Raw genomic sequence first — 23657 nt, 5'->3', positions numbered from 1 at the left:
TTTTCCCAGTTCTTAATTGAACTGCTTGGCATTCTTCTGTTATTTGTTTTGACAGCTGCTACTTTGTTTGCTTTAATTGTTCTTCCATATTTATATTAGCCATCCTTGTCTCTTGTAGTCTCTCCTTGAATTCGGCTAACTGTTTTGTTAGAAAATCCAATTGCTGATTGAATTCAGTAGCTTGTTCAGCAGGACTGAGTTCAGTAGCCACTGTTTTAGCCTCTTCTTTCATGGAAGGTTCGCTGCTTAAGTACAGATGCTGATTTCTGGCAACTATATCAATGAGCTCTTGAGCTTCTTCAATTGTCTTCTTTATGTGGATAGATCCACCAGCTGAGTAGTCTAGAGACATCTGAGCTCTTTCTGTAAGCCCATAATAGAAGATGTCTAGCTGAACCCACTCTGAAAACATTTCAGAGGGGCATTTTCTTAGCATCTCTCTGTATCTCTCCCAGGCATCATAAAGAGATTCATTATCTCCTTGTTTAAAGCCTTGGATGTCCAGCCTTAGCTGTGTCATCCGTTTTGGAGGAAAGTATTGATTCAGGAATTTTTCTGTCAGCTGTTTCCATGTCTTTATGCTAGCCTTAGGTTGGTTATTTAACCACCTCTTAGCTTGGTCTTTTACAGCAAATGGGAACAGTAATAATCTGTAGACATCTTGATCTACTTCCTTATCATGTACTGTGTCAGTAATTTGTAAAAACTGTGCTAGAAACTCTGTAGGTTCTTCCTGTGGAAGACCGGAATACTGGCAACTTTGCTGCACCATGATAATGAGCTGAGGATTCAACTCAAAGCTACTGACTCCAATGGAGGGTATACTGATACTACTCCCATATGAAGCAGTGGTGGGGTTAGCATATGACCCCAGAGTCCTTCTGGACTGTTCATTTCCACTTAGATCCATGATGGAGAAAGGGAGATGATGTGGCTTTATTTTATTTATTTTATTATATTAAAAAAATTCGAAATAATAAAATAAAATTAAAATAAAAACTATAATAAAAAAATTGAAAATATTTTATGAGGATTTTCGAAAAAATGAAGAGAGAGAATAAGTGGTTAGGAGGTTTTGAAAAAGATATGATTTTTTTTAAAAAAAAAACTTGACAACTAAGATATGATAAGATAAAATTTTTGAAATTGAAATCTGAATTTTTATGAAGAATTTCGAAATATTAGCTTAAAATAGTTAGAAAAGATATTTTTTTTGAATTTAATAAGGAAAGAGAAAAACAATAAAATAGCACAAGATTAAAATTTTTTTAGATCTAATGCTCCTTGTTTTCGAAAATTTTGGAGGGAAAACACCAAGGAACACCAAACTTAAAAATTTTAAAATCAAGACACAAGGAAAACTCAAGAACACTTTGAAGAATCACAAGAACCACAAGAACATGAAGGTAGAACACCAAACTTAAAATTTTTAGCAAACCAAACTAAAATTTTCGAAAATTATAGAAAGATTAACAAGAAAACACCAAACTTAAAGTTTGGCACAATATTTAATCAAAGAAAAATTATTTTTCAAAAAAAAGATTTTAACAAGATACCCAATTACCAAGAACATAGACCAACGCTCTAGCCAATTGGGCAGTAAATGTAACACTTGTTTTGAAGAAGTATTTTTAATAACTAAAAAATTTTTTTGAAAATTTAAAAAAAAAAGAAAATAAGGATTTTAAAAAGAAAATTTCAACCAAAAACAATAATAGAAGACTCTAAACCAAAAAGAAAAAATTTTCCTAATCTAAGCAACAAAATAAACCGTCAGTTGTCCAAACTCGAACAATCCCCGGCAACGGCGCCAAAAACTTGGTGTACGAAAATTACTTCACACTATGTAATTCCGTACAACTAACCAGTAAGTGCACTGGGTCGTCCAAGTAATACCTTACGTGAGTAAGGGTCGAATCCCACGGAGATTGTTGGCTTGAAGCAATCTATGGTTATCTTGTAACTCCTAGTCAGGAAAACAATTCACTTATCAAATTGAATTACGAAAAATAAGAGAGTATGAAATAAATACTTATTATGCAGTAATGGAGAATATGTTGGGGTTTTGGAGATGCTTTGTCTTCTGAATTTCAGCTTTTCTCTTGTATTCCTCTTCCCTCATGCATGCAAAAGTGCAAAGTTCCTTCCATGGCAAGCTCTATGTAAGGTGTCACCGTTGTCAATGGCTACTTCCCATCTGCTCAGTGAAAATGGTCCAAATACTCTGTCACAGCACGGCTAATCATCTAGAGGTTCTCAATCATACTAGAATAGGATTTACTATCCTTTTGCGTCTGTCACTACGCCTAGCACTCGCGAGTTTGAAGCCCGTCACAGTCATCCAATCCCAAAATCCTACTCGGAATACCACAGACAAGGTTTAGACTTTTGCGGATTCTCCTGAATGACGCCATCAATCCTAGCTTATACCATGAAGATTCTGATTATGGAATCTAAGAGATACTCATTCAATCTAATATAGAACGGAGGTGGTTGTCATGCACACGTTCATGGGTTGAGAAAGGTGATGAGTGTCACGGATCATCACCTTCTCCATAATTAAGCGCGAATGAATATCTTAGATAGGAACACGCATGTTTGAATGGAAAATAGAAGTACTTGCATTAATTCATAGAGACACTGCAGAGCTCCTCACCCCCAACAATGGGGTTTAGAGACTCATGCTGCCAAAAGGTACAAATTTTAGATCTAAAATGTCATGAGATACAAAATAAAATCTCTAAAAGTTGTTTAAATACTAAACTAGTAACCTAGGTTTACAGAAAATGAGTAAACTATGATAGATAGTGCAAAAATCCACTTCTGGGGCCCACTTGGTGTGTGCTGGGCTGAGACTAAAGCTTCTCACGTGCCTGGGCTGTTTTGGGCGTTCAACGCCAGGTTGTAACCTGTTTCTGGCGTTGAACTCCAACTTGTAACCTGTTTCTGGCGCTGGATGCCAGACTGCAACATGGAACTGGCGTTGAACGCCAGTTTACATCGTCTATCCTTGAGCAAAGTATGGACTATTATATATTGCTGGAAAGCCCTGGATGTCTACTTTCCAACGCAATTAAAAGCGTGCCAATTGGACTCCTGTAGCTCCAGAAAATCTATTCCGAGTGCAGAGAGGTCAGAATCCAACAGCATCAGCAATTCTTTTTCAGCCCGAATCAGATTTATGCTCAGCTCCCTTAATTTCAGCCAGAAAATATCTGAAATTACAGAAAAGCACACAAACTCATAGTAAAGTCCAGAAATATGAATTTTTCCTAGAAACTAATGAAAATATACTAAAAACTTAACTAAAACATCCTAAAAACTACATGAAATTAACCCCAAAAAGCTTATAAAATATCTGCTCATCATGGTGCTCCTCCCTGTTTTAGGTATGCATCGGCAGAGGAGTGAGGGTGTGGGTACTCCGATAGCCCTTTCCAGGGGTGTCCCTGCTCGCTATACTTGGGTGACTTGCGATGTGTGGGGCGTTCCGTCTCGGATGACGGAGGCTGATCTTCAAAGGCTCCATGATCAGGGGGCGATTGTGGTGGCAGCGACGTGGAGTGGCAGTATGAGCTTGCCCTCCCGGATGCCGATGAGAATGTTTGCTATCTGAATCTCGATTCGCCCACTGTACCGGACTGGATGTGGGTTTATGAGTCGATGTTTACTCGGCTCGGCGTGCGGCTTCCTTTTTCGCCGTTTGTTCAAGATTTGCTGAGTCGGTGTTTCGTGGCACCGTCTCAGCTTCACCCGAATAGCTGGGCCGCCGTTCGTTCTTTTCAGCTGGTGTGTCAGTACCTCGATCTTCCGGTTTCTGTTTCTGTTTTCCTCTTTCTTTTCTTATGCACTCTTCCGACTAAGGAGGGGAAGCATAAGAAAGGGTATATGTCATTCCGGGCTCAGCCTCATCGCCGCATTTTTGGTTTGTTTGAGGATTCTTTTCATGGTTTTAAAAGGGAGTATTTTAAGGTGCGCCCTGTCCAGGGGCATCATCCGTTTTGGTTGACGTTAGAGGGCGAGCGACGGTTTCCGACTTATTGGAATTTTCGTGCTGGGCCGTCGGTTTTGACTAAGGTTAGCTATGATGGTTTGTCTTCGGAGGATAGGGATATTGCTAGTGTTCTGTGGCATTTGTTCGGGGAGCGCCCATTAAATCCTCGAGACGTCATGGGGGATCCTGTGGCCTGTCGGACGTATATTGGTGTGTGGCTTGTTTCTTTTCCTCTGTTTTCACGCTTGTTTTTCGATTTTGTAACTTGATGTTTTTCTTTGGTTTCTTTCAGTTGAGATGGCTGGTGGTTTGACTTCTCTGGCGCAGCTGAAGGCAGTGATGGATCGGGAGGAGGGGTCATCGGCGTCTCCTACTACCCCTGCCTCTAATCCTGCTGCGGATTCTCGAGCTGTTTCTCAGGAGGTGGTTTCATCTGGGGTGAGGGTTGATGCTCGGGCTTCACCTGGTCCTGTGAACTCGACTGAAGTCGTTGTGGTTACGGCTGCTGAGGCTTCTCAGAAGAGAAAGAGGCCTGAGGAGCCTAGCAGTGAGAGCTTCGGGGAGGAGGGTGTTGTGCCCACTGTGATGGATCGACGTTTTGATGCTTCGGGGTTCATAAATTAGCACTTGATGCCTGGCACAGAGCCATTTTTTGATGATTGTGATGTTTCCTTTCAAGCAAAGTCGGTGTATCGCGCCCTCCTCCGGTCTGCTGTTATTGTCTGGAAGGCTGAGCCTGTGATGGCTCAGGTCAGTTTGTTGGACAAGAAGCTCCGTCATTCCCAAGCTGAGGTGGCTAAGTTGAAAGAGCAGCTCAAAGCCACCGAGGTAGCGAGAGAGAAGGCAGTGAAGTCTTCCGAGGAAGCTGGGGCAGAGATCCTCCGTCTTTTCGAAGTCGAGACTTCGCTTCTTTCTCAGCTCGGTGCAGAGCGGTAACGGACTTCCGACGCGGGTTCTCAGGCTGCCGTACTTCTTGGCGAGCTGGAGGTTTTGAAGGCCGAAGTCACTGCTCTGAAGAAGGAGAAGGTGGAGTTGTTGGCTGATGCGAAGGGTGCGATCGTGGCCACCGAGGAAACGATGAGGGCTCAGGCTTCGATGTTGGCTCCGGGTGTGGACGTGTCTGTAATGGGGGCTTTCAAGACCGTCCGTGATGGCTGAATCGTTGACCTTGAGTAGTTTTATTATATCTTGTTATTTTAGTTTGTTTAAACTTGGTTTTATTTTGGATATTTGGTTGGTCGTGGGCTGTGTATTTGATATGTTTTGAACTCTGGGTTGTGCCATCGTGGCCGCTTATAACTCGCTTTCTTTTGATGACTCGTGTGGTCATTCGGGCTTTTATATTTTATTTTGAGCCGTTATATGTTTAAGCCGTTGTGACTTAGGACCTTTGGTAGGCCGCTAGTGTTTGGGGATATCCGTTTGTTAGGCCCCGAGGGTGATCAGTTCTCGGTGTTGTGGCTGTGTCTTTATTCCGTTTTGGGAGGTAGAAGGGGAAAGGGTAAAACATAGTGGAACTTTATTTAGCCCTCGTTAAAACCCTCCGTTATGGCGGGAAAGAGTACCCGTGCTTAATACTTTAAATTATAAAAGGGGAAAACAAATGTAGTAAAGAAGGGAAATGAGTGAAATCTGATACAAAATAAAATTAGAAAGATAATGGAGGACCTAAGGTGGTCAATCTAAGTGTAGTAGCATCGTAAGTTGGCAGCGTTCCATGTCCTCGGAATTTCATCGCCGTTAAGTCGTTCGAGCTTGTATGCTCCCTTTCCGATTGTGGCTTTAATTCTGTATGGTCCTTCCCAATTGGGGGTGAGTTCCCTTCCCCTGGGGTCGGGGTTCCGATGTCATTTTGCCGTAGGACGAGGTCGTCGGGTGCGAATTCTCGTTTGATGATGCCGTGGTTGTACCTTAAGCTGATTCTTTGTTTTAGGGCTAGCTCTCTGACATGGGCTATGCTTCTTTCTTCGTCGATGAGGTCTCGTTCTGCTTCCTCGTCATTACCTCCGACCGTTTTCCTTGGGCTAGGGTCTCCTATCTCCACTAGGATGACGGCCTCCACACCGTATGTAAATCGGAAAGGGGTTTCCCCTGTGGTCGTTTGGGGGGTTGTTCGGTATGACCATAGGACCGATCCAAGTTCGTCGGCCCATAGTCTTTTGGCTTCGTTGAGCCGTTTCTTGAGTCTTTTGATGATTATTTTGTTTGCGGATTCCACCTGTCCGTTTGGTTGGGGGTGTTCTACCGAGCTGAAACGGTGGGATATGCGTAGTCTTTCTAGGAATTCTCTGAATTTTCTGTCAGCGAATTGGGTTCTGTTGTTCGAGATGACGATCTCGGGGATCCTGAATCAGGGGATGATCTGTTACCAAAGGAATTTTTGGCATTGGGTTGCTGTGATGGAGGCCAGGGGCTCGGCCTCGATCCACTTAGTGTAATAATCTATGGCGACGATGAGATATCGGAGTTGACCGGGTGCCGTAGGAAAGGGCCCGACAAGGTCGATCCCCCAGGTGCCGAATGGCCGCTCTGCCGATATGATGCTGAGCTGGTGCGGGGCGGCCTGGTGGGTATTGGCGTGCCTTTGGCATTTATTGCATTTTTTTACTAATTGCATGGAGTCCCGGATAACCGTGGGCCAGAAGTAACCGGCCCGGATGACTCTTTGGGCTAGGGTTTTACCTCCGATGTGGTGGCCGCGACAACCTTCATGGATTTCGCGGAGTATGTACTCCGTGTCCCCGGGTTCGACGCATTTGAGCAGGGGTTGCAAGAATTCGTGTTTGTATAGTTGTCCTGCGACAACTGTGTAATTGGCGGCTTCCCTTTTTGTCCGTTTTTCCTCTTTGGGGTCTTCTGGTAGTGTTCCGTCGAGGAGGTATTGTAGGATAGGGTAGGTCCATGATCCTCGGCCGGAGAGTGTCAGATAAGCGTTAGTCGTTGTCGATATGGACGGTGACTTAACGACTTCCTGAATCAGCGATTTGTTGCCGTGTCCTGGTTTGGTGCTGGCTAGCTTGGAGAGGAGATCTGCTCTGGCATTTTGTGCTATATGGTTACGTGATTGAACCCTTCTTTCAGTTCGTTTACCTTAGCGAGGTATTGTTGGAGTAAGGGGTCTCGCGTTTGGTAGTCTCCGTTGATTTGGGTACTGACTACCTGTGAATCAGTGTTTACTTCTAGGACTTTTGCTCCGACGTCCTTGGCTAGGGCTAGGCCTGCCAGGAGAGCCTCATATTCTGCTTGATTATTTGACACTGAAAACTCTATCGTATTGACTGTTCGATTATGACCCCGTTTTGACTTTCAAGTATGACTCCGGCACCTCCAGAAGTGATATTTGACGAGCCGTCGACGTATAGCTTCCATGATTCGGGGTTGGGGTTTCCCAGTGTCATCTCGGCGATAAAATCGGCCATGGCTTGTGCTTTGATTGTATTTCGGGGTTTGAACTTGATCTGGAACTGAGACAGTTCGATAGACCATGCTAGCATTCTTCCCGCTAGGTCGGGTTTTTGTAGTACCTGTTTAACCGCTTGGTCGGTCCGAACCGTCAGGGGGTAGGCCTGAAAATATTGTCGCAGGCGCCGGGAGGCCGTGAGGAGCGCAAAGGCTAACTTTTCTAGTCGCGAGTAGCGAGTTTCTGTGTCTTGTAGGACCTTGCTTATGAAGTATATGGGTTTTTGTTCTTTTTTCTCATTTTCGCGGATGAGTGCTGCTGCGAGTGCTTCTTCCGTTATGGAGAGGTATAGGTAGAGGGTCTTCCCTGTTTGTGGTTTGGCGGGAACTGGCGGTTCTGCTAGGACTCTTTTGAAGTGTTGGAAAGCCTCTTCGCATGTTGCTTCCCATTTGAAGGGGGCTCCTTTCTTCATCAGTTTGAAGAAGGGGGTTGCTTTTTGTGCTGATGCTCCGAGGAAGCGGGATAGTGCGGTGAGCCGGCCGGTGAGCTTTTGGATGTCTTTAAGGTTTTTTAGACTTGTCATCTCAAGGACGGCACGACATTTCTCTGGGTTAGCTTCGACTCCGCGTTGCGTGATTATAAAGACGAGGAACTTTCCTGCCTCCATTCCGAAAGCGCATTTTGTTGGGTTGAGTCACATTTGATGCTTTCGTAGGGTGTTCATTATGAGCGTGAGGTCGCTGATGAGTTGCACGCCGGATTGGGTCTTGGCGAGCATGTCGTCTATGTAGACTTCTAGTTTGGTTCCAGACAGGTTCTAGAATATCTTGTTGACAAGCCTTTGGTAGGTGGCTCCGGCATTCTTCAGGCCGAAGGGCATGACTATGTAGCAGTACGTCCCGTTGGGGGTGATGAAGGCTGTTTTTTCCTCATCCGGTTGGTGCATAGGTATTTGGTTATAGCCGGAGTATGCGTCCATAAAGCTGAGGTATCGATGGCCGGATGCGGCGTCTACCAATCTGTCGATGTTTGGCAGGGGAAAAGCGTCTTTTGAACAGGCTCTGTTGAGGTCCGTGTAGTCGACGCACATTCGCCATTTCCCATTGGACTTTTTTAGTAGTGCAACATTTGCCAACCATGTCGTGTAGGGTAGTTCCCTGATGAAGTTTGCTTTGAGTAGGGCGTTTACTTGTCTTTTGACCTCGGCTGCTCGGTCTGGGGATATTTTTCGTCTTCTTTGTGCCACTGGTTTGGCTTTGGGGTCTACGGCTAGCCGGTGGGACATTAGGTCTGGGTCTACTCCAGGCATGTCGGCTGGTGTGAAAGCGAACAAGTCTCGGTTCTGTTTCAAGAGTCGAGAGAGATCCTCTTTAAGGTCGTACGGGAGGTTCCTGTTGATGAAAGTGTATTCATCTTTGGTTTGCTCTACTTGTAATTTTTCCATGTCGCCTTCTAGTTCTGGCCTAGGCTGGCCCTCTTGTCGGGCATCCAGGTCGGCTAGGAATATCCCAGCCGCATCGCGAGACTTCTTCCATAAAGCTAGGCTGGTGTTGTTGCACTCTGCTGCGACTTCCCGGTCTCCGTGGATAGTACCGATGGAGCCATCTTCCATTATGAATTTCATAAGGAGGTATTTGGTAAAGATGATGGCAGAGAAGTCGTTGATTGTTTTCCTTCCGAGGATGACGTTGTAGGCGGTGGAGTCTTTTAGGACCACAAATTCGGATAGAATTATCTTCTTTTGGTTGCTTGTCCCTATGGTGAGGGGGAGGGTGATGGAACCGTCTGGTTTGAGGAAGTTGTCTCCGAGTCCTGTGACACCGTTGCGGTGTGTTTGGAGATTGTCGTTGCGGAGCCCAAGTTTGTCGAAGGCTCCTCGGAAGAGGATGTTGGAGTCTGCGCCGGTGTCCACCAGTATTCTTCGAACTAGTCCTGTTCCGATTCTTGCCGAGATGGCGAAAGGTGCGTCTTCCACCGAGGTGCCGTTCTGGCAGTCCTCGGGTAGGAAGGTTACCGTTTGGTCGGCAGTGGTGGTTGGTGTTTGGTTTCTGACGGCAAGGACTTTGAGGTCCTTTTTTAGTGTGGTTTTTGACTTGCCTGTGACGTCTTTGCCTGTGATAACGTTTACTATTATAGTCGGGTCGTCTTCTGGGCTTTCCCTGGGAGGTTGTTTTTGCATTCTCGGGTTGCGTCCTTCTCTTTCTGGCGACCTGTCTCTTTCTAAGCGTTTTGGTTCTCTTATGATTTTGGCGAACTCTGGGAGCTTGCCGTCTCTTATTGCTTGTTCGAGGGCGTCTTTAAGGTCGAAACAGTCTTGTGTCCTATGCCCGTAACCTCGGTGGTAGTCGCAATAAAGGGTTTTGTTGCCGCCTGTTCTTTCTTTGAGTTACCGGGCTTTTGGGATAATACCTCGGTCCGCTATTTGGTGGTATATCTCGGTAATCGGGGCTGTTAGGAGTGTGTAATTAGAGAATTTACCGATTCTGGGTGGTCAGTTTGTGCTTGTTGGCTTAGGGTGGTCCCTCTGATTTTCTCTGGATGGTGGGTTATGCCTGGGCACCGAGTTGCCGTTTTGGGCATTGTTGTGTTGCCGTTTATTGGCAGCGACAACCTGGCTGACCTCCTCGTCGTTGATGTAATCTCTGGCGACGTTCTGGATATCATGCATGGTCCATACTGGTTTGGTGGTAAGGTGTTTGCGAAAATCTTCGTTCATGAGCCCGTTGGTTAAGCAGAGACTTGCGACGGAATCCGTGAGTCCGTCAACCGTTAGGCATTCATCATTGAAGCGGTCGAGGTATTTTCTCATGGATTCATCTTGTTTCTGTGTGACCTCTAGTAGGCTGATGGGGTGTTTGGCTTTAGTGATTCTGGTTGTAAATTGGGCCATGAACTTTCGTGAGATGTCATGGAAACTGGTTATGGATCCGTTAGGGAGGGCGTTAAAACACTTGATTGCCGGCCCCGCTAGGGTCACCGGAAAAGCTCTGCATCGGACTGCGTCAGCTGTGCCTTCTAGATTCATCCTGGCTTCGAAAGCCGTTAGATGTTCCTAGGGATCTTTGGTTCCATCATACTTCATGTCCGTGGGTTTATCGAAACCTTTGGGGAGTTTTGCTTTTAGGATCCTTTCCGTGAAGGGAGTAGCTCCCATTATCGTGTGGTCGTTTCTCGTGCGCTTGGTATCTCGGTGTCGTCGATCGTCATCTGTGTGGATGGGATCGCGGGAGATGCTGCGGTCATACCTTTTGCTGTGTCGCCATTCTGGTGATCTGTCAAGTCTTCGGTCACGTGAGGTGCTTTTATCATGCCTCTTGGCGTGTCGCCGTTCTGGTGATCTGCCGTGTCGGGACCTGGATCTGGAGGTCGCGTGACTTCCGTTTCCGGTGTTGTGCTTTTCCTTGGTGGCAACCCTGCCTTCGAGTTCCTGTACTCGGTGGCAGAGTTCCTGGATTATTTGGGCTGACCTATCTTCTGGCTTCTCGGGATGCCGCGTTTTTGTGACGGCGGTGTCGTCTCCTTTGTTATGGATGGCGCTTGCTATCCTTCCGTGGTTGATGTCTTCTTGCTGTTCAGGGTAGGGTTTCGCGTTCTGGAGTCGTCTTGGTGGCTGCTGGAATGCTCTTCAAATCCGTCCGCCATTTCGACTCAACCGGCGTTGGTTCCCCACAGACGGCGCCAATGTACAAGATGTCTTTGGTACGGGTTGAGAGATGGATCGGGAGCCTGCGGGTCAAGGCGGATGCCGGACTATTTGACTGGAGCAATGGGGGAGGTACCTGCAAAGACACTCCGACGCTCAAGTCAGAATGGATCTAAGAGGTGTAAGGTGTTAGGAGTGAATGAATACTTGGAGGGACCTGTGTCCTCTATTTATTGGTGATGGTAGCTATCTTATCTTATCTTGTTTGGCTAAGATAAGGGAGACGTTTGAATTCGAAAATTGGTTAGGAGCTCTAGAGGGCCGGCTTCGGGCCTTCTGGAAGGGCGAAGCGGGTCGGACCTGGGTAACCGGGTTAGGGTTTAATCCCGGGTCATAGATCCGTGGGCCGGATCTGTAACACTTATAAAATAAACAGGTATAATTACGTGCGTAAAATGTGTTCTACTACATGTCTAGCTAGCTAGCAATAATTTAATATTCTAAATTTGTTTGTTCGAATTTTTATGAGAGTAATAAAAATTATTCAATTACATTTTTTTTATCCTAATCAATTATAGTAAAGCATCTTTTTCTACATCTAAACGGATAAAATTTTACTCTAATTTAATAAATAAAGCAAAACAATTATTTGTTAATATATGACTCAGATCTATTAATTAATTAATTTTTGTATTTAAAAAATTTAAAATATTATCGGTCCATAAAGCACAAGTGATAGATTGGTCATCATTAAAATTGTCGTACGGAAAGAACATGGTGGTAGTTCAATAAAAGAGAGCACTGCAGAAGAAAGTGAAAAAAATGAAAACTTTATAAAAATGAGCATGGATGGAGCACCTTACCTCCAAAAAGTCGACTTGAATATGTTCAATAGTTACCAACACCTCTCTCCTTTGGCAACTTGTTCTGTTCATTCACCATTGGTAACAAATCGCACTTTATTTTCTTTTTTTGCATGCAGTGAAATACGATTGTTAATTGGTGATATTTTGTGGTGTTGATATTATGATGGGTAAGGAAATTGTGTATCCCAAGGGAATGAAGGACTTCATGAAAGAGTAAGTTGATGGATTTTTATTGAACGGCTTTGATTATGTCCCAACCAATGAAGACAAGGATGGTGACTGGATGCTTGTCGGTGATGTTCCATGGAAGTAAGTTTTTAATTAAATTCAAACAAGAATAACCATTAGTACTAATTTAACTGTGTTATAAAACAACAGCAATAACAATAACTCTATGCATATATATATACATGCTTGTTTCGGTAGGATTCGGAGTCTTTTATCAAAGCAGCAGCTTTAGTAGAAAGTGATAGCTAGGTTTATTTCTAATTAACATGAAATAATGTTTTCATTATATATATAGAAAAAAGTGATGTGCATATCACATTGCTTGTCATATAACATAGTTTTAATTTCCTTTATCTCAATTAACCTTAGCTTACCACCAGAATATTTGTGAAATCATGCAAGCGTTTGCACATCATAAAAGAAGAAGAGGCTATTGGTCATGGTTAGTATATATCTTAATCTTTATATTATTATTTACATATGATATACTAATTAATTAATTAATATACAATGATTTAATTTCTTTCAAGTATAATTAGATATAATCTAATTACAGTGTATGCTATATATATTATAGCACATTTTTTAATAACAATAATAAAACTTGTTTGATGTTCTTTCTTCATTAGCACCTTATCAAGAGCCATGGAAAAATGCAAGAGAAGTTAGACTATATATAGTAGCTAGTTAGTGTGTGTTTGGATTATAGTTTGTAAACGGGAGTTTGTATAAAATTAATTTTGCAAACTTGATTTTGATAAAAAGTAAGTTTGTGTTAAAGTGATTTATGTTTGGTAATTTTTGTATCAAAATTGATTATAGTAAAATAAATGTTGTTTGGCTTGTACCATTTAAAATCACTTTTAGATAAAAAATTACTAAAATAGACGTCAACTTAAATAATTTTTTTATATTATCCTATAATTTTAATTTAGATATTTAAATAAATCTTATTAGTTAATTTTATAATAAAATTAATATTTACTTACTAAAATAAAAATAACATATAAAAATAGATAAAATATATTTTTAAATAAAAATAAAACAATATAAATTTTATAAATATATAAATGAATATTTAATCAAATGTGTTACATTTTTTTAAGTATTAACTAAGAATGTTATTTTAGTATTTTTTTTACATCGTACTCTTATTCTAGTACTCTCAATAATCTTATTCTTAATATTAATTTGGAATCCAACGTTTATGATTTTATTATTATCTATAATTAATTTTTTATTTAATTTTTTTTAATAGAATCATAATCTATATTATAAAAAATTACACTAAAATATAGTATATGAGAATTACAATTATAAAAGAGAGTACTAAAAATAATAAAAAAATTAAATATTTACTTTATAGTAATTGAAACAAATCTAAAAATTCTTGATGATCTTTTTATATAGTATATTTTTAGTATTTTTAGTACTCTTTTTTTAGTATGCTATAATTTATTATTATTATTATTATTATTATTATTATTATTATTATTTACAGTTAATTTTTTGTTTAATTTACTTTACCTAATAGAATCAATAAATCATATTATAAAAAGATAATAACAAACATAATACACAAAAATCACAATTATAAAAGTGTATAATATCAAATAAACAGTTGAAAAAAATAAAAAAATAATAAATAATAAAAAAATAGAGCTCATATAAATAGAAATAACAAGAATTTTATAAATAATATAATAACATACATAAAGGATAAAGTTGGTAAAAGATAAATAAATGGTTAGTATCATGGCTAAAAAGCTCGTTACGAAAACGCAAAAGTTGAAGCTTTCAAGAAGTCTAAACGTACTTCTTTCCTTTCAACGAGTTCCCAAACACACCCTTAGTAGTTACCAACCACCGTTGACCTCCTCCATTCTTTATTAGGAATGAAATGGTAGACTGATAAATTATTATATATATGTTACTATTTCTAGTTAATTATGTATTTATGTATCATTGTAGTTTGTAATATAATATAAATATTTTAAACAAATTAAAACAGTAAAATGTTTAAGTATCAATAATTTAATATTCTAAATTTGTTTGTTCGTTTGTATGATTGTAACAAAAAAATTTAGTTACACTTTTTTTTATTCTAATCTATTATAGTAAAATATCTTTTTTTTTGGAGAACATGCTAGCGAAATAAAGTCATACCAGAAGAATATGCCAGTTAGTGGCGAAATTTGAAAAAAATTTTGGAGAGGCTAAAAATTTTAACAAAAACATAATATCTCCTTCCAAATCCCATCTTTTAAGAGTAAATAGCTACCTTCTACAATAACAACTTTGTGCCTAGATAAATAAAAAAAATAAAAGAATCATTTTATGCAATAAATTTTATTTTAGCTTAACTAAAATAAGTAAACAGTTTAATAAATAGCAACAACTTAAAAATAGGTTACCATGATTTTTTTTTGCAAGATTTTAAAAAATAAAAACCTAGAACATTCTAATTTTATGTTACCTCTAAAAACAGGTTATTTTTTTAAAAAGCCTTATATTTTCTCCTTTTTGAAGAACATATTAGCATTTGCCCTCTCATAATTGATTACACAAAAAACAAAAAACAGAAGCTTATTCTATCACGATTTAAAAGGATATACTTTAGTATCATTTGATGAGTTGTGAACTTGTGATTTTCAATCAACTTGGCTTATTTATTTTATTTTATCTAATACAAAATTAATATTGTTTATCTTGATGTCTTCTCGTTTTATGAGAGATTCTGTGGCATCTAAGTTTTGCTGTTTTCCGATAAAACAATTAAGTACATAAGATCTGAGCTAAACCACACACTCACAGTCTCACATGCCCTTGTCTTGAAAAACTGAACCCAATTTCAGAGTTGAAACTATTATTTCCATAGATATTTACGGACAATCTTTGCTAAGGACCTAAGGTTAGTTAGCTTGAAATTAGCTATATATAATTACTGTTGCTTTCTTTATAGAATATTATAGTTGTAAAAAACGTTGCAATTTAATTTGAGAACAACAAAAGTAAACGCTCGTTTGTCAACTACTTCATCTATTTTTGTATTTTTGAGGGATATGATATAAACATATTAATAAGGTACAAACAAAATAAGGAGGCCACTCAGATAAATACGCCTAAAACGTCTTTTTTTAAAGATGTCTTTATGTTGTGTTTTAATTGGTTTTGGTATAATTTATTCGGTGTTCCTCATCACATATTATTAAATTCCTCAAAAGATTTTCTTTCCAAAAACAATAAAAAATATTTAATTTGGACTAAAACAAAAAAGGAATAGATTAACTATTAGATTTTTTTTTAAAAGATTATTTACATAAAAAAATATATCACATTCATCAAAATATATATATATATAAAACAAGCTCAAGCGTTTAAAAATTTTTATAAATAAAAAAAATAATTAATTTATATTCGTACAATATATAAAATAATTACTATATTATTATTATATTATAGATTAAGATTCACTAATTTAATTTTTTTTATTTTTAATATAAGTATTAGAAATAAATAAAATTTTTATAATTAAATGTAGTGTAACAAAATATATATAATATTAATTAGTTCTTAAAAATTTTAAAAAAATAGTTTCTCATTTTAGTAAAATAACTATTTATTAAAGTAGACAAATTAATTATTTTTTTTCTCATATACGGTTTTTTTAAGGCATAAAAGCAATTAATTAGGACATTGGTTAAGAACTTAAGATAATTAAAGTCGCTATTTCATTAAATTTTTAATTTAAAGAAAAATCCTAGTTAATTTTGGTATAGAAATTTCGAATTTAAAAACATTGATAAAAATTATGTTGAATTTTGATTTATTTGATTTTCATTTAAATTAATCACTACATAAGTTAAAGTTCTGTTTTGAAGTTATATTCGAGCTTTAATCTGATTTTTAAAGTTTCAATTTACTTAGTTTGATTTTTTAACTTAGGTATCCGTGACTCATATTAGGGTTTTAAGTGTTTAGTTGAAAATAAAAAATAAGGTAAAAAAATTTCAATTGTCACATCAAATAGTCGCTAGAATGTATAATGTAGCAGTCGTTAGTCCATTTCAGCATGTCGTTAACGATTTTGTGAGACAGTGACAAAAATAAGAATAGGAACCAATGTGAGTCATAACTATTAAGTTGGGAGACATAATTGTTAGAACTGATTAGGAACCAATTGGGAGACATAATTTGTTGTTACTTGATTAGGAACCAATTGTGAGTCATAACTATTAAATTGAGTAAATCGAAATTTTTGAAATTAGATTGAAATATAATTGTTAGAACTGAACCAGTGATCGAACCGATCAAGTTACTGGTTCACTGGTTTATTAGTTCAACTGATAAATCACTGGTTGAACCGATAAAACTAGTCTCACGTAAATATAAAATATAAAATAGTTAAAAACTTAAAATTAAAATTTGAAATGCATATCTTCACTAACATTTTATGAAGAATCAAGTCTCAACTTCTAAAAATAACTAATATAAAAAAAATCATAAAATTTTAATACTACAATAGTATCTTATTTTGACACAATAAAAAAATAATTAATTCACAAAGCCTATCATCTAACTATAATATCAGTAGATTTTAACACTAACATCAAAACAAATAACCTTAATCACAATACTAGCAATAAAATAGATCAAGTAAATTAATAAATTTTTAGTGAAATTTATATTTATATTAATAATGGTATATAATTAAAATATAATTAATTTTAAAAATAGAAAAAACAAAAATTAAATTAAATTAGATATTTATGTATACTATATAATTAGTATTTGTCAAATATAGTACTTAGGAGTGTAATGGCTAAGTGGCAAGTAGAGGTTACTTTTGCTCCAAGGTTCTTGGTTCGAGACCTTGTGGAGACATTTTAAAAATTTTTTCAAGCAGACCAGTTTGCACCGATTCTTACCAATTCACACCGATTTTATTCCTTAAACGGTCCAAAGAGTAAATTGAACTGGACTATAATCCAGTTCTAGTCCGGTTCACTAGTTTTTTGGTCGAACCAACCGATCCAGTTCGATTTTTACAACTATTGGTCGAACCAACCGATCCAGTTCGGTTTTTACAACTATGGATATAATAATGGTAATTAAGTTGACCATTCAGTTGTTTTAATGGTAATTAAAATCTAATAATAGTTTATAATAAAAGAAACATTCTTTTGCAACAATGAACCTATAGTAATAGTTAGGGGTGTTCATAGATTAGATCATATCCATATAAATCCACAGTATTTATCCGTATCTGATCTGTAATTTGAGAATATGATCTGATCTGTAAGATGATCGGATTGGATCGAATCGGATCCACACTCTAATCAGATAGAAGTAAATATGTTTAAAAAAGTAAACAAAAAAAATTATTGACTTTTTTTTATAAAAATAAAATTTTTTTATATTTTTTATTTTATGGATATATTTGATATCTAATCCAAACATAAAAAGTGCGAATATCGAATTTGATCTAATGAGTTTAGTGCGGATTGGATCGAAATTTCAGCCATATCCCATCTGTAAACACCCCTAGCAATAATAACTAAAAAATTATAATGATTATATTTTTAACTAAGAGGAAGTGAAAAAAAAAAGTACTAAATACAAGAACATTTAATCAAATATTAAAAAAAATTTTACTTTAAAACATACAGTTGGACTTTTTTTGCTCATATATAATAATAATAATAATAATAATAATAATAATAATATGATAATTGCTTTGTATATCACACAAATATAAACATTTTTTTTTCTATGATCTTAAGAAAGGTTTTGTAAGTCTCTAACTTTGTTGTCGATTTTTGTAGTGTTAGCTCTCATATTATCAATTTGATTCATATATAATTCGGATGATAAATTATTTGGTGACGTGCTTTCTTTTTTACTGTGATATACTTGTTTTATTATTATTATTATTATTATTATTATTATTATTATTATTATTATTATTATTATTATTATGTACATTAAAAATAACAGGCCAAATTATTGCCATAACATAATAGAAGTATGGAAGTTTATCATTCTTCTCTAACGGAGGAAACAGAATTCTTTTCAATAATTTATTTAACGTTTAGTAGAATAAAAATAAATTTTATTAGAATAAATTTTAGTATGAGTTTAATATTTTTATTCATCATAAAATATTTATAGAATTACTCGTAGATAAATTTTGAAAAAAAGAAAAAAAACATGATTTTTAATTTTATTTTTAAATAAACTTTATTTTTAATTTTAAAATAAATTTTATTTTTATTTTTTAATAATATTAATTTTTTACCGTATATAATTATTCAATTATTTTTTAATCATATATAAATAAATTACTCTTAATAAGACTTTTTTGTGTTATTCAATTATCTTTTTTTAAAAAATAATTAATTATTAAAATAATTAAAATTTTCACAACAAAAATAATAAAAAATTATGAATGAAAAAAATTAACCATCTTGATACTTTTTTGTATTTTTATTCATATTTTAATTATAAACATAAATATAATTTAATTATATTATTTATGAAATGTGACTATAGATGTAGATAAAATTTAGTTATATTACTTATATATAGTTTCATTGTATTGTATTGCTTATAAAGTTAGATTATAATTATGACAATAGAATTGTTTTTGTATTTTTATATGTGTGACTAATTGGTGGTGTTAAAACATTACTCTTAATTATAAATAAGGTTTATAATTTAAAAAATCAAAGACTCAATTAAAAAGATACGAAAAAATGATGTTAAAATATTCTAACTCTTTAAAATAAAAATATTCGAAATTTAATTAAAAATTATTTAAAATTTAAACTCAATAAAAATTTATATTCAATGTATTTTGTATTAAATATATTTAATAACCTATTATATCATATTATATCATATTGGTTGAAATTAGTTTTTATAATGTTAATTTTTTAATAACACTTTATTAGAAAAAACCAGCTTTTCAGAATTTTTTAAAAACTAATTAATATTATATATATTTTATTACAATATATCTTGTTATAAAAAAATTATTTATTTTTAATGCTTATATTAAAAATAAAAACAAAATTTAAATTAGTAAATTTTAATCTATAATATAATAATAATATAGTAATTATTTTATATATTATACGAATAAAAATTAATTATTTTTTTATTTATAAAATTTTTTAAGAGCTTATATATATATATATATATATATATATATATATATATATTTTTTTTTTGATGAATGTGATATATTTTTTTATGTAAATAATCTTTTAAAAAAAAATCTAATAGTTAATCTATTACCTTTTTTGTTTTAGTTCAAATTAAATGTTTTTTATTATTTTTGGAAAGAAAATCTTTTGAGGAATTTAATAATATGTGATGAGGAACACCGAATAAATTATACCAAAACCAATTAAAACACAACATAAAGACATCTTTAAAAAAAGACGTTTTAGGCGTATTTATCTGAGTAGCCTCCACAAAATAATGGTGAACAAATAAAGAATACAGCAAAGTGTATTATAACTCATGTTTGGATTAGTATATTAGAAATTTTTAATTTAAAAAAAGGTTATTAATTAGAATGAATATTGTTTGGTTAAGTTAATAATAATAAATTCAAAATTCCCTTTGAATGTATAATTACTAAAATTGACCATTTTAATACAGTATTATACCTTTAGTGTATTTTTATTTCTAAAATATGTGAATAAATTATACTAGTATTGTTATAAACAAACTGTATAAACTTTTACGTGTGTTACATAAATATTATAAGCTAGCAAAAAAAAAAATTAAAAAAATTCTTTGTAGAATTTCTTAAGCCTTTCTTAAACTCATAAATTGCACTGTTTCATTTAAGAAAACTTATTTTCTTTGATTTTAGTGATCACATATGGAAACTAAAATTGAGAAGTTCTCTTTTAGTTAAATAATTTGACAAATTTTATTAAATTATCATCGGACAATTTTTAACTATCAGCTTTCAGCTATCAACTTTACATTAAATTAACTGTTCTTAAATTTTTACTTTATAGAATAAGCAAGTATAATTACGTGTGTAAAATGTGTTTTATACTTATTAGGGGTGGCAAAGCGGGCCGTCCCGCCCCGCTTTATGGCAGATTGGCGGCCTAACCCGTTTCTTTTTTTTTTAAATAAAATTCATTAAAATAAACCAAAAAATAATAATTAAAAAATCAAATACAAATAAAAAATAGTCAAATTATAATATAATTTTTTTACTATTTTTAAAAAATTTTTAACTTCAATAAAATTGTTTAAAATAATATTTGTCAATAGAATCATCTTTATTTTAAAAAATAAGTCACATAATTTGAGCATATATATGAAATTGTAAAATAAAATAAATAAAGTTAATAACTAAAAAAAGAATAAAAACAAAAAATGAAAAAAAAGTGTTTAAAAATTCTATAATTATTAATTTTATAATAGTAATCACTCTTTTATTTAATAAAAAAAGAAAAATAAAAATCTTCGGCCCGGCGGACCGGCCCGCCCCGCCCTGTCAAAACTCGCCATTTTGGCGGTGCGGATTTGGCGGGCTCCAAATCCTAGCCCGACCCACCTTTTTTAGCGGATTTAGCGAATCGGCCCGACGAACTCGACCCGTTTTGTCATCCCTAACTTCTACTACATGCCTAACTAACTAGTAATAATTCAATACTCTAAATTTGTTTGTTTGAATTTTTATGAGAATAATAAAAAATATTCAATTACATTTTTTGTTTGTCCTAATCAATTATAATAAAGCATTTTTTTTAAACCGGTAAAATTATATCCAATAAAAATATAATAAATAAAACAAAATAATTATTTACTAATATATGACTCTGATCTATTAATTAATTAGTTCTTGTAATTAAGAAACTTAAAATATTAAGTCGTAGTGGAAGAACATGATAGCAGTTCAACAAAAAAGCAATGCAAAAAAAAGTGAAAAGGATAGAAGTTTCATGAAAGTAAACATGGATAGAGCACCTTACTTCCGAAAAAGTCTACTTGAACATGTTCAACAGTTAACAACACCTCTCGCACTCCTTAGGCAACATGTTCTATTACTTCACCATTGGTAACAATTCACACTTTTTTTTCTTTTTTTGCATGCAGTGAAATACGATTGTTAATTGGTGATATTTTGTGGTGTTGATAATTGTGGATCCCAAGGAATGAAAGACTTCATGAATGAGAGTAAGCTGATGGAATTATTGAACGGCTCTGATTATGTCCCAACCTATGAAGACAAGGATGGTGACTGGATGCTTGTCGGTGATGTTCCATCGGAGTAAGTTTTCAATTAAATTCAAACAAGAATAACCATTAGTACTAATTTAACTGTGTTATAAAACAACAACTCTATGATATATATATATATATATATATATATATATATATATATATGCTTGTTTGAGTTGTTTCGGTAGGATCGGAGTCTTTATCAAAGCAGCACCTTTAGTAGAAAGTGATAGGTTTTCTTCATAGTTAACATGAAATAATGTTTTCATTATATATATATAGAAAAAAGTGATGTGCATAAAACATAGTTTTAATTTTCTTTATCTCAATTAACCTTACCACCAGGATGTTTGTGAAATCATGCAAGCGTAAGAGGCTATTGATCTTGGTTAGTATATATCTTAATCTTTATATTACTATTTACATGTGATTGATATACTAATTAATTAATTAATATGTAATGATTTAATTTTTTTCAAGTATAATTAGATATGGCTTGGTTTGATAAAGTTTTTTGAAAAGGTGTTTGTACTTTTTAAAAGTTCAAACTCCTCATTTCGTGTTTGGTAAATAAAAAAGATCACGTGCTTGTGTTTGGAGCTTTTAAAAAATAGGGATACTTTTGAAATCACCTAAGATAGAACTTTCCAAAGTTGACTTGTACTTTTTCAATATTTAAAAGTCTAATATAACCTCATATGTTAACTAATTTTTAAATTTATTGCTTGCATTTATGTCTATTATAGTATTTTTAAATTTTAAAAGCTATTTTACCAAATGCAATTCTTGTTGCTTGTGTTTATTAAAAGTTATTTTTAATTTGATTTACCAAACATAAATACTACAACTTTTAAAAAGTCATCTTTTAAAAATTAGCCTTTATAAGCTACTTTTGAAAATAACTTTTGTAAAAATGAAATAGCAGAAATTGTAGTATTTATATTTGGTAAATCAAATAAAAAATAGCTTTTAATAAAAACAAGTAACATCAATTGTGTTTGGTAAAATAGCTTTTAAAATTTAAAAATACTATAATAGACATAAATACAAGCATTAAATTTGAAAATTAGTTAACATATGAGGTTATATCATACTTTTAAATATTGAAAAGCACAAGCTAACTTTGGAAAACTCTATCTTAAATGCTTTTAAAAGTATCCCGATATGAACTTTTAAAAAGTACAAGCACCTCTTCGAAAAGTTTTACCAAACCAAGCCTATATATAGTAGCTACCAACCACCAGTTCATGATGACCAGTTCCATTCTTTATTATGAATGAAATAGCAGGTTATTGATTTATTATATACATGTTACTATTTTTAGTTATTAATCAGTATTTGTGTATCATTGTGGTTTGTAATATACTATAAATATTTCAAACAAGTAAGATACCTAAGTATCAATTATATGAACAGAAAAATAATTCTAAAAGGCACTATACAAGTCGGAATCGAATTATGAAAATAGAATTAATTATTAGAAAAGGACTATGAAAGGCACATTATTAGATAGGGTAATGTTAGGGAGACAAAAAAAAAAACAGCCACAATTTGTCTTATTTAGCATTTATTAATTGTCGCAACAATTAATGAATGCTAAATAAGATAAGTTATGGCTGTTTTTGACTAATTTTCATTGGTTACCAAACATTTTCGATTAGGTAACTATGTGTCTCTCTAACTTTATTTAATTTTTAATTTTGTCAACCACTTTAATAATATACTTTATAGTTGTGAATGAATGATACGTACGACGTATCATAACTTTATACACAATGAATGCGTTTGTTTATGTTTATTTTTTTAGAATTACATGTATTTTTAGTGCAAAAAGTACTAAGATTTTGAATCTTTTCTATGTATCCTTTCAATTAAGAGCCATCCAAATTATTGAAGATACATTCAAAGTCAGCATATTTAATATCAATATTTAAATTAGCATCACAATTTAATCTAACCGAATTTATAGCAAAACTCAAAAAAAAAAAAAAAAAAACAAAGAGAAGGTGAAAATAATCAAATTGGAATATCGAATTAATTTGTAAGGAGATATTTATTCCTAAACTATTATTTCTTAACTTGGTGAACTCAAATTTAAGATAATTAATCAAAAAATTAAAAATAAATAATAAATATATGTCATAATATTCATAGTTTTTATAAACCTAAACAGATATAGACATTAACAAAAAAATGATTAAGAATCTCAATTCATTTTTTAATTTTTTTTATTTTAAATAAAAAATTAAATCTTTTATCTTTTTATTAAAA

The 23657-nt window shown here is 34.1% G+C and overlaps 2 pseudogenes; one reads left to right on the top strand and one right to left on the bottom strand.

Annotated features, from left to right (window-relative positions):
- The window catches only part of LOC148546493 (auxin-induced protein AUX28-like), a 47602-nt pseudogene extending 24686 nt beyond the window's left edge, over positions 1 to 22916 (top strand).
- LOC148546494 (uncharacterized) lies at positions 8212 to 11036 on the bottom strand (annotated as a pseudogene).
- Positions 22917 to 23657: the final 741 nt, after the last annotated feature.

The sequence above is a fragment of the Arachis ipaensis genome, chromosome B9 (assembly GCF_059453495.1).
Source record: "Arachis ipaensis isolate K30076 ecotype BB chromosome B9, ASM5945349v1, whole genome shotgun sequence".
Classification (NCBI taxonomy): Eukaryota; Viridiplantae; Streptophyta; class Magnoliopsida; order Fabales; family Fabaceae; genus Arachis; species Arachis ipaensis.
This window is presented reverse-complemented; position numbering and strand designations above follow the sequence as displayed.